The sequence below is a fragment of the Aptenodytes forsteri genome, unplaced genomic scaffold (assembly GCF_000699145.1).
Source record: "Aptenodytes forsteri isolate BGI_AS27 unplaced genomic scaffold, ASM69914v1 Scaffold143, whole genome shotgun sequence".
NCBI classification, from domain to species: Eukaryota; Metazoa; Chordata; class Aves; order Sphenisciformes; family Spheniscidae; genus Aptenodytes; species Aptenodytes forsteri.
Genome location: NW_008794951.1, coordinates 3,641,952 through 3,652,624, shown reverse-complemented (window position 1 = coordinate 3,652,624; position 10,673 = coordinate 3,641,952).

The window sequence follows — 10,673 nt, the reverse complement described above, 5'->3', positions numbered from 1 at the left end:
GTCACGGCATTGCAAATCTGATTCCTGAAGAGATCCAGTTCAGCTCACTTCTTTTACTACCCTTCCTGGCTTCTTTGCAGGGGATGCAGTCCACCCACTACTGCATAGCCAATAAATGACACAATTAGGCATTAATGCAGTAGACATTCTTACTATAACAGGGGTCTGTCTGTTTTGGGTTTCCCCACCACCACCTTCTCTTTAAGTCATACTTTTAGCACCAGTTCCTGAACTTCAAAAGGAACAAAACAAGTCTGAAGGACTGGGAACTCCACCATGGCTCCTTGCTCAGAGTGATGTTGTGTTTGGGTTTCTTCCTCATAAGAACTTGTCAGCTCTCCTCCAGTTTGCCAAACACAACCCTTCAGCACAGCACACCTCTGCCCATTGCCTGCAGCCCCAAAGACAACAACCAAGGTCTTACCGGACAATTAAATTTGTTGAGCTGATTTTTGGGGGTCATTTTACCTTTTTTTCTGCTTGATACATATGAATTCCTTTCACTGTATTCCCTCTCGATTGCATCACTATAGCAAAATCATCTTGGTTCTTGCCTCCCTTTTGTCTTTTCTCTTCTGTCCTGGGCCCAGAGATACCTCTCTAACCTGAAAAGATAAATTATCCAGGAATGAAATTGTTGCTATAGTAGAAAGTGAAATGACTGCAGCTACCCAAATCCAGCTTCACTCTGCATCCTAGGGTCAAGTTGAATCTCCAGCCACCAAGAATGCTGCTTTATAACAAAATTTTCAGGGCACTCTGTGCTGAGCTTCTTTCCAGAGCATCTCTTTTGTCCTTTTGGTTGGTGTCACTTCCCTCTCAGGGAACTTTTTCAGTACAACAAAGTATTTATCAATGCTGAATTCTCTATGAAGTACAAGAGGTGGGAAGATTCTCTTCAGTGGAAGATATTTTAAATATTTCACTTCCCAAGTAGCTCTGTGAATAAAGGGAAGAAATACATAACTTAAACACAAGGAGTTACTGACCCAGAAGTGATTAGCATTAGCGAAAAGCTCTCAGACCCTTTTTCATCTTATTGATTCTAAGCAGAATAAATCCGTAAATGATAATAGGGCTCAATTTAAATTACCTACAGCAAGTGCTGCTTTTCAGCTCTCATCAGACAATCATGCTGTTCAATCAGCTCCATTCTGTATGTACAAAGCAAATTAATGTGTATAAAACAGTCGTAACTCAGGCCAGTTTTCAACAAAAGAATCTTTTATGTAGCACACAACTGCCTTTTATTGACATGCTTTTAATTGAACCTATAATGCTATGTCCATATTCTACCTAATTATAGCAGAAAATACATGTATCTTTCAAAATACTGACCATACCTTTCCCTGTGTAAAGTTTCCAGAAACTTTACCAGGGTGGAGAGTGATGTTCTCAGTTAAGACCGGATATGTTTAGAAACGCTAAAAGGGCACGAGAAGACAATTCTGAGCACATCGCAGCCAAGCAACGTCTCAAGGACGATTACATTAGCACACTGAATCGGCAAGGCCGGTTCCTCACTCCTTGAAGCCAGTCTGTAAACATGCCTCTCAAAAGCAAGTCAGAGGGCACTGCAGCCTGTGACACCGATAGAGAAGCCTCCAGTCTGGAAGAGTCTGGAAGCAACTCGTTTCTGTTTCAAAAGGAGCAAGTCAGAGGGCACTGCAGCCTGTGACATCGATAGAGAAGCCTCCAGTCTGGAAGAGTTGCTTCTTAAGCAACTCGTTTCTGTTTCAAAAGGGATCTTTAGTGTGTCTTACTTTCTTTACTTGTGTTGTTCAGTTTACCAGGGAACGGGCAAGTCCCAGGAAGCCGGAATACTACTTCTTTAAAGGGTGAGCTTCTGGGACAACAGAAGCAGCGATGGCAGGAAACAAAGAATTAAAGGGGAACTCTGGGAAATACTTCTGGGTCAATCCAAGACATTTGCCCAGTGGGATTATCTTTGTGAGGGCAGCGATGCCAGCGGTGGGGGAGGTTACTTGCACTTGTCTCCGCCATTTCAACTGGGATGGCTTAAAGAGAGCTAGTGGGAGATTCTGCAGAGATGAAGTAGGAGGACAGAGCACAGGCCTTTTATTTCCATTTTGACATTGCCAAGTCCAGACTTTGCTGTGGGTAGGAAAAATCCTGTTGACTTCCATAGCCTTTGCAATAAAGCCTCAAGCTAAGACAACAGCACATATTCTTCTTTAAGAACATGCATGCCATACTGTGGTTACCAACAGCAAAGAGCAAATAAACCCAAGGTTAAAATCAACTACACTGTTGGCATCCATTTTAACATGGGTAGAACTCCACCTCAAGGATGTACATTGACAATTAGTTAATTTTATTGTCAGGCTCTTCTGACAGGTCTGCGCTCCATTGACACTATGCATGGGACTCCTATCTAGCGTTTTGTTTTAAACATTATTCCTATTAACCAGTCACCCCAAACATAGATTAAAATGAATGGCATGAACACAGCCACTCTTACACGCACACAGACGCAGCAAGTAGCTGGGAACACCACACAGAAAGGCAAGTTCTTTAGCAGTAGACAAATACTCCTCCTGATCAACACACACACAAAAGAAATCCGTAGTGTAAATGGTTCAGCTATGCTTCCTGCTGTAGGAACGCACTTGCCTGAAGCGTGCTAGCCAGTGCTCCCGCTCAGCGCAACAGCTCTATACCTGAGTGACCTTCTCTTCCTCTTTCTTCACTTTTCCTTTCTCGAGAAGTTTGTCAGGCACTGCGATTAAGGTCTGTGAGCACTGGTGGAGTTAAAGTAAATGGATGTTTAATCTCTCTGGGGAAATATTTAAGAAGTGTACTAAGATGTATTTACTGAAGATTTCACTAATTCAAATAAATCAAGTTAAAATTACAGACTAGACTGGCTACTGTCAGTTTTCTGAAAACCCTTCCACTCAAAAAAAGCAAATAAAAATTATAAGTTCATTTGTCCTTTGCTTTTTGACTGGGAGCAGAGCTGACATTGATGTTCTGGTGAAGGACATTAGTATTTAACTACTTGAAGAAATTCACATTACCACAGTGTCCTTTTAAATTGCTGTACTTATGTTCGCCACATAAGTTGCTATTAGCAACTGTAAAAAACAAAAATAACCCTTATATTACTGTCTTGAACATAGCAATGGTTTATTGTACTAAATTCTTTGGAGCTTTCTTCACTCAATATTTGAAATAAAATTAAAATGCTATCCCTGAAAAAGAACTGTTTCTTCCAAAGTATATATATCTCCTTCACTGTAAAAACAGACTTTAAAAACCAACGTAGCTGACAAGTAATCTCCGAGTTTTATATCATGAAGTAAAACAAGTCCTTGTGAGAATATTGACTTGCCCCTTAAACTTCACTTTCCAGCTTTTAAGCTAAACAAGAGCACATTGCTAAAATCCTTTTATTGAAGTGATTTTGATTTCTCTGAAGCATGTGGTAATTCCTGTTTGCCCTCCAACACTGGTTTTTTGGGGTTTTTTTTGCATATCACTTTTCCAAATTTGTATTACCATAAAGATCTAAAAGAGTAGGGTTTAGATGCTCTATATTTAAAGATGAAGCAAACATTTTATCTAGGACAGATCAAACACTTTAAGATAAGCTGTCATTAAATATTTAAGTAATGCTTCTCTAAGAATGAGTGAGTCCACCTGATGTTTAAAACAACATAATTTTTAAAATGTCTGCTTTACTAAATAGAAAGCCTGTCTAACGTTCAGATTTGGTGGACAGAGCTTTCCATTCAGTTAAACAACATACTACTGAAATACCAAACAAAATACTTGTTCCTGAAACAGTCACGCTCATCATTAACAACACAGAGTGACAACATGGCTCAAATTTAAAAAAAAAAAAAAAAATGGGCAACATGCCAGTAGATTCTCGTTTACCATACTCTTTACCCAAGAGGATCAAATTAACAACTCGAAGAAGAAAAGGTCCAATCTGGTAGTACTGTAGTATGAAAGAAGGAATAGGTAAGTCGGGAAGAAGGTTGGAGGGTCCTGCTTCCCATTCTGCTCAACATGTGGCAGGATCCGGGTTAGCGCACAGCATCTTCCGTTTTCCCCTCTGTGAACGGGGGCAATAACACCTCTTGGACTTGCAGGAACGAACACAGAATCAACCAGCTTTGGTACAGAAGCAGCTTTGGTGCTCTGTGTGTGCAACATACTTAAATAGGGTTAGGTGGGTGTATTTAAGTAACACAAGATGAACAAAAGCTTCAGAGGATGGAGTTCTTTCACTGACGTCATTAAGAACTGCTTATCTCTCTCGCTACCAATTTATATCTAAAAATTTAACTAGTCTCAAAAATTCCCTTTATCAAGGTTAAAGTTTATTGCCCTGCACCAGCACAAAGACAGAATGCCTTGCACATGTTCCATTAGGCTCCAGTATCAATAATATTCTTCATGGTATTTTAGTCAGTGGGACACAGCTCTTTAATAAATAACCGTGGGTAAGGAACAAGATAACAGCGACAAGAAGAGGAAAAGTCGGCTCTGAATGGCAGGAAGTTGTTCACATCACGTGCATCTAGCGAGGTGAGCTTATCAGTTTGGAAGGTACACTTCCCTCATCGGTGCCAATACACTTCACTGAAGAAATGTAGTTAAATATGCCTTCAGGAATGGGCTGAAATATTGCTGAAGTGGGGCTTTCAGGTCTGACTTTAAAACATCAGATCCTACTGTATGGAGTTAAATAGGGACCAAAACTCCTTTTTCTCTTCCACAAGCACTCTTACCTAGACCACCTCCAAAAATATTAAAAAAAAAAAATATATATATACACACACATATATAGCTGGCCTCAGATTCTTCTTAACATTTACCTATTTTTCTGAAAAAAAATATATATATACACACACATATATAGCTGGCCTCAGACTCTTCTTAACATTTACCTATTTTTCTGGCAGTACTGAAAAAAATCCACCTAGATTACTAGATCTTCTGCTTAAGTTAATTTTTCTTGTCTCAGCAGAACAGATCCTAGTTTTCCATGCTTTTCTGCTTGTAAAACTCTTGTTTGCTTCTGGAACAGAGGACCTAGATATAGTTCAGCCATTACAAAAGCATTCCAGGTCTCTGGAGACAGGTGGTTCAGGATGGAGAGAGATAAATATAGCTGCTTCTCCATGGAGCATTCTGTTGCCTCAGGTTTCCAAATCCAAATTAAGTAGTTAATGATTTATGTATACACTGAGCATTAACATCTTTGTGCCACGTTAGTCATCAGATCACAAGTGGCTCTAAAGAGGCTTTAGTCAAACAAATGATTATTAGGTTGAATGATTCGGCTTACTTCATGTAAACAGTTCCAGCATGTTCACATTGATCATCACTAAACTGCACAGAGGCAGGCAGTCTCAGTAGTAAAGTTAAAGCAAAAACACCACTACCACAGAAGCAGCAACGAGTCCTTGGCTCTTTTTTAAATTCAAGTGTTATCACACTGATATGCCCTTCTCCAGATGCATTATCCAAGGCTGCAAGCGTTCACTGTAGATAGCGAATGCTTTTATTAAAGCTTCACCGATGCCATTATGAAATTGCAGGACTGTGTCTCTTCCTTTAAAGATAACTTTCAGCTTCCATAATCACAAGAAACCCTGAACGCATACCCTCTAAATCCATAGCCAGAGGCCAGCTATATTTATGCCTGCATGCAAGTATTAATTATTTTTTTAAAAGTAATTTCCTGGTGCAGAGATCTAACTCAGACTTTTTAGACACTGAGTGGGCAACACAGGGCAGGTGTGAATTCTTCATCCTCACTAAACCTTCTGGTTGTACATATTGCTCTTCAAACCAAAGTTTCCTCTGAAGGTTGTTGGGTTGGGTTTTTTCCTTTTCTCAGATCCAATACTCAACAGGAATCCTTTTATCACCTTAGCAGTGTACACAGATCAGCAAAAATACCATTTTGGATAAGATAGCATCTAGCTATATCAGTGTTTGTAACTTAACCTTTTTCAACCTTCCGTTACAGAGGTGGCTTGCCAGGTTTTGTTTTGCTAAGAACATCTCTCTAGAGACCCGAACAAAATCAACAATCTTTGTCTAGTGAGTAATTACATTTTTTTTTCTTTTCAGCACTGCCCTACATTATGCAGTCTGTTATTTCTTTTTGATATTTCCTACATGTCAGAAAACATGAATTATACGGTGCCTTCTGCCTGCTCTACTACATGGCATAAAAGTAGCTTAATTATAGACTATATAGATATTTCCCCAATATCGGAATAATCATCAGTACTACCTAATCAGCGCGTATTTACCTCAGCAAAGCCTTTTTAGACTTCTGTCACAAAACACAATATCCAATTATTATAGCAGTAATCATCCAACTCAACGTTTTGTTTCACTGGGAAACCTTTACAATGTTTTGTACTCTTAACACCCCCATCCTTCTCCAGGCATGTTCACAGTGGGCATTTCTGTTATTCTGAAGCATGGTACAAGTACGACTCACCTTCACCTTCGGTCTTTACTTTTGGTAACGAGCAGATGCCCTGGTTGAGACTGCGGTGCTGCAATGCTGAGTGCAGCAGAGGTAAGTCTGAAGAAAGAAGCTTCCCTTTCGACACAACAGCTCAATAGTAAAGAGGAATAGCAACAAAGCACACTGCCAAGAGACAGAGCAAAAGAACACGACATGAGCCACGAGACATTAGGCATCTCCTTTCCAGACCTAGTACTCTCTTTGCCGGACTAGGGAGGCAGACCCTCACCATTATGACATTGTTGAATAAGGGATGCTGTTGAAAAAAAAAAATCCTAACATGTCAATTCCTGTTGTTGAGCAATGCAAGTCAGCAAAGAACAGTATAGCTCCTTTTAGACTTTTTTTCTCTTGGGGGATGGGGTGCTGCAAGGGTTTACGGTTTCTTAACATAAAGCAATTAAGAAAAGTTTTCTTAGAGACAGCGACTATCACTTTCCATAAACACTTTTTAGCAGTGCATTTTTAGAAAACCATTCTGATGGCATCCAACTAGAAATGCAGTGCTAACATGGCAAGGCCAAAAATTCTAGTAATGAGCAAGGGTTGGGTTTACTCTGCAAAATGTAAAGCAAAATAGTCTCAAACATAGAGTTAAGAGTACTTGTTAACTTGCAGAGATGGCCTTAAAAAGAAAAATTCAGAAGCAACTAGAATAATACTGATTTTCAAGGTTAAATTAGTTTTGTTTTGCAGATGCAAGATCATTACTGCAAATGGTTTGGCTTGACCAAGTAGAATAATTAAGTTTCAAGGAAGGGAATGGTTACCAAAAAAAAAATTTATTTTTTTTTTTCTTTTTTGTCTGTACTCTGCTTTAGGTAAACTGACATCATAAGTCCTTTAACAACAGTACTGTTCAGCTGTATTCCCAGTCCCACATTGACAACAAGGCAATTCTCCGAATGCAGAGAAGATAAATGGAGTTAATGCCACTAAGCAAACATGACATTTTTGTTGCACTGTGATCATAGATGAGTCACTAAGTAAAATGATTAATCACAAATCAATGTTACTAGGCTCATTTAGAGATGATTCTCCCTTTGCAAAGCAGGTAGAAGCTCTAAATTTATAGGCTAATGCGTTTATTCTAGCTGTAGCAGTCTCGTTATTGGTCTTAAGCATCAGAGTCCGCAGGAAATTTGTGCACAATTAAGCTAAAGTGATGACCTCCTTATACACATTTTGGCACTTTTTTATCTGATAGCGTGTTGTGTAAATATATAAATGAATTGAAGCATTACATAGAAATTACAGCTATTGCAATACTAAGAAAAATAGACATATACCAGAATTTTAATACATATGCCAATAAGGTATCTAGACCATAAATTACACTCATTTTATCAGTCTGCAAATGGGTTTATCAGTCCACAAATGGGTTTGTACTAAGATTTTAGACTGCTTCATTTTCGGTTGACTAACATTTGTAACTTCTACAAACAGTTTTATGATCTAAATTGTTTCAGGAGGAAGTGCATGGATTTGTTGAGCGACATGTTTGTAAGTCATACACACACCGTGAATACTTTCTATTTGGTAAATAAATTCACCTTATTTAAATATTAAGCAGAAAAAAATATTCTCTCAAACTTCATAAAGGCTTGCTAGCTAGCACCATAATGCTTTTTTTCTCACCTTGAATTTAATGAAATTAAATACTTGCATAGACTTATGCACGTATCTTTATCTGCCTACCTAATCTGTCAATATAAATTGTTTCTGGAGTGATCATTTCCAACCTACAAAGGGTAATTTTCCAGGGCAAAAGATTGTACCAGTCCTAGACATGACAGGCTCTGGATCCCTGAACTACCAGACAGGGACTATTTCAAAGCAGAGCTGGCTGAATATCAAACATGATTTAAAGAACATTAAATAAATACATGACAATTTGATCAACTTTAGTGTTCAGAAGTGACTCAGAAGGGAATCATTAATTGAATATAATGAATATACTCGTGACTGTATGGTGAAAGCCACAATTCACAAGCTTTTAGACCCTCCTAACACACACAATATTTTTGCTCTGCTGAGCGGTATTTGTAATACTAGGAATCACATCGCCATCTGGAAAACACAAGGCTTACACTGAGACTGCAGTTAGATTCTCCACAATGTAGCAGTGTTAATGAAGGGATGTGGTGACGAGGTCCCCAGGCTGCTCTGTGTTCTAGTTGAGCGGAGAGGAGTTGCCAAGCAGAACCATCCAAGAGTTGCGAGGTCCTAAGCAAAAATAATCTGTAGTAACCGCTAAGCAGCTCACACTGCTCTTGCCAGAAAGTACCAGCCAGGTAGTTAGTGAACACACCACTGTGCTCTGGCTTAGGAAAAAGGTCAAGTACAAGATCTTTGGACACGCACAAAACTGTCCTGCATGTGGAGCATTTATTGCTCAAAGAATACACCTGTCATTAACAGTTCTTGCATACTTCCAGTGCTCCTCAAGATAGTAATTGATGCATTACACCTTTAGATCTCTCTTGAGAGCAGGAGACATCAACCCTACAAAGTGATCTAAACTATGTCTGAAAGAAGCTGTCCATACATGAAAATTGACCGGTTATTAAAATGAACTTGTCTCAGCTCTTCCTTTGCTCCTACTATGCACAATGGAAGGTGACACAAAACCCTGTGACTAATCTATTTCTACACTGAACAAGGAAAGCAAAGACTAAATCAACTGCCTTTTAACTAACTAAGAAGGGAAACAAACACCAAGAAATGACAATTACCTAAATAGCTAGGAGGGTCTACAATGAATTAAAAATATCTTTTCAGCAACTCCTGTGATGAACTGCCATGTTGTACTTGCTACTTACTGTTTTCAGGAAGTATAGACAGGGACTAGGTGACAAGAAAAAGAAGTTAAGAGCTATGTAGACATTAACAGCTATATGTCACATTTTCAAGCTCTTTACTCTGCAATCATCATTTAAAACTTTACTCCCTCCTTTCAAGATTATTTGGGCAACACGTTTTCCCTAGGGGAGATATTCTAGAATTAATGACTTAAGAATCTGCTACTGAGAGCCAGAGTAGGAAGCGTAGCTTCACAGGAGCCACGTTACAGACAGGTATCTATACAGACATTAAAGTGCTATTTTGAACTTGGCACCGCAGCTTTCAGGCCATTTGCTCTGTATTTTTCCCCATTTACAAGCCATCAATAAGGAGGGATAAGCAAAGCATTCACAAGAAACTTCACACCATGGTCACAGTGGAACTAACAACCCTTCAGATCAGTTCCCCATTTTCAAAGGAAAAGTGCATTTGAGCGCCAAGCCACCTCAAATCTTCCACAGCAGAAGCAGCATACTGCTGCTAGACATAAGGCAACTTACATTTTGACGATATACCGGTATAATGCAGCTCATTAAACTCAGAGGGCAATATTTAACCGACTGATATGATTAGAAGCATCCCATCTTCTTGCAAGGCCACGCTGTAGCAATCAGGAGCAGTACAGTGCATGTGCTTGTGAAGTCCGGGATTTCACAAGTACTGGGCCACTGACATCAGTTCTCCCAACACTGAAGAAAGAGCAGCCAAGTACGCTGTGAAGGCGAACATCGCTGGGTCATAGGATTTGCATGACGATGCTTCTGTGAAAAGAACTTAGAACTGAGAAGATACTGCTTTTTCTTAAGGGAGCACGGCTAATGAAAGGACCAGACGCTGTTTCCGGCAAGCTGCCTCAGATCGCCCTGCAACCAGCCAGCATGCTCAAGGCCTGTGCCGACAGCAGTTTCCCAGCTGAACAGGAGAAAGTATCTCTCTACTATAGTAACGTGACAATTTTAAACCAAAGACCTCATAAGCCATACACTAAGCAAAGATCTGTCTAAATAAGTATTTCACTTGATGACTAAAACTTGTATTTCTTTTTGCATTTTGTTTTTGTGACAGCTGCTGACAGAGAGATAGAAGACGGTGAGTCACGAGCATATCTGCACAATCACATACGAGTGCTCAAAGCCTTCCTAATTCCACACAGGACCATTAAAAGCTTGACTTCCAAGAATGAACCTGAGATTCCAGGGAAAACTCCTCACACGTTCTCTGCAGTTATAATATGCGTTAGTAAGCTTTTTTTAAAAGTAGCAATAATTGTCACAAGTAGAAAAAGGTGGGGGGGGGGGGGGGGGGG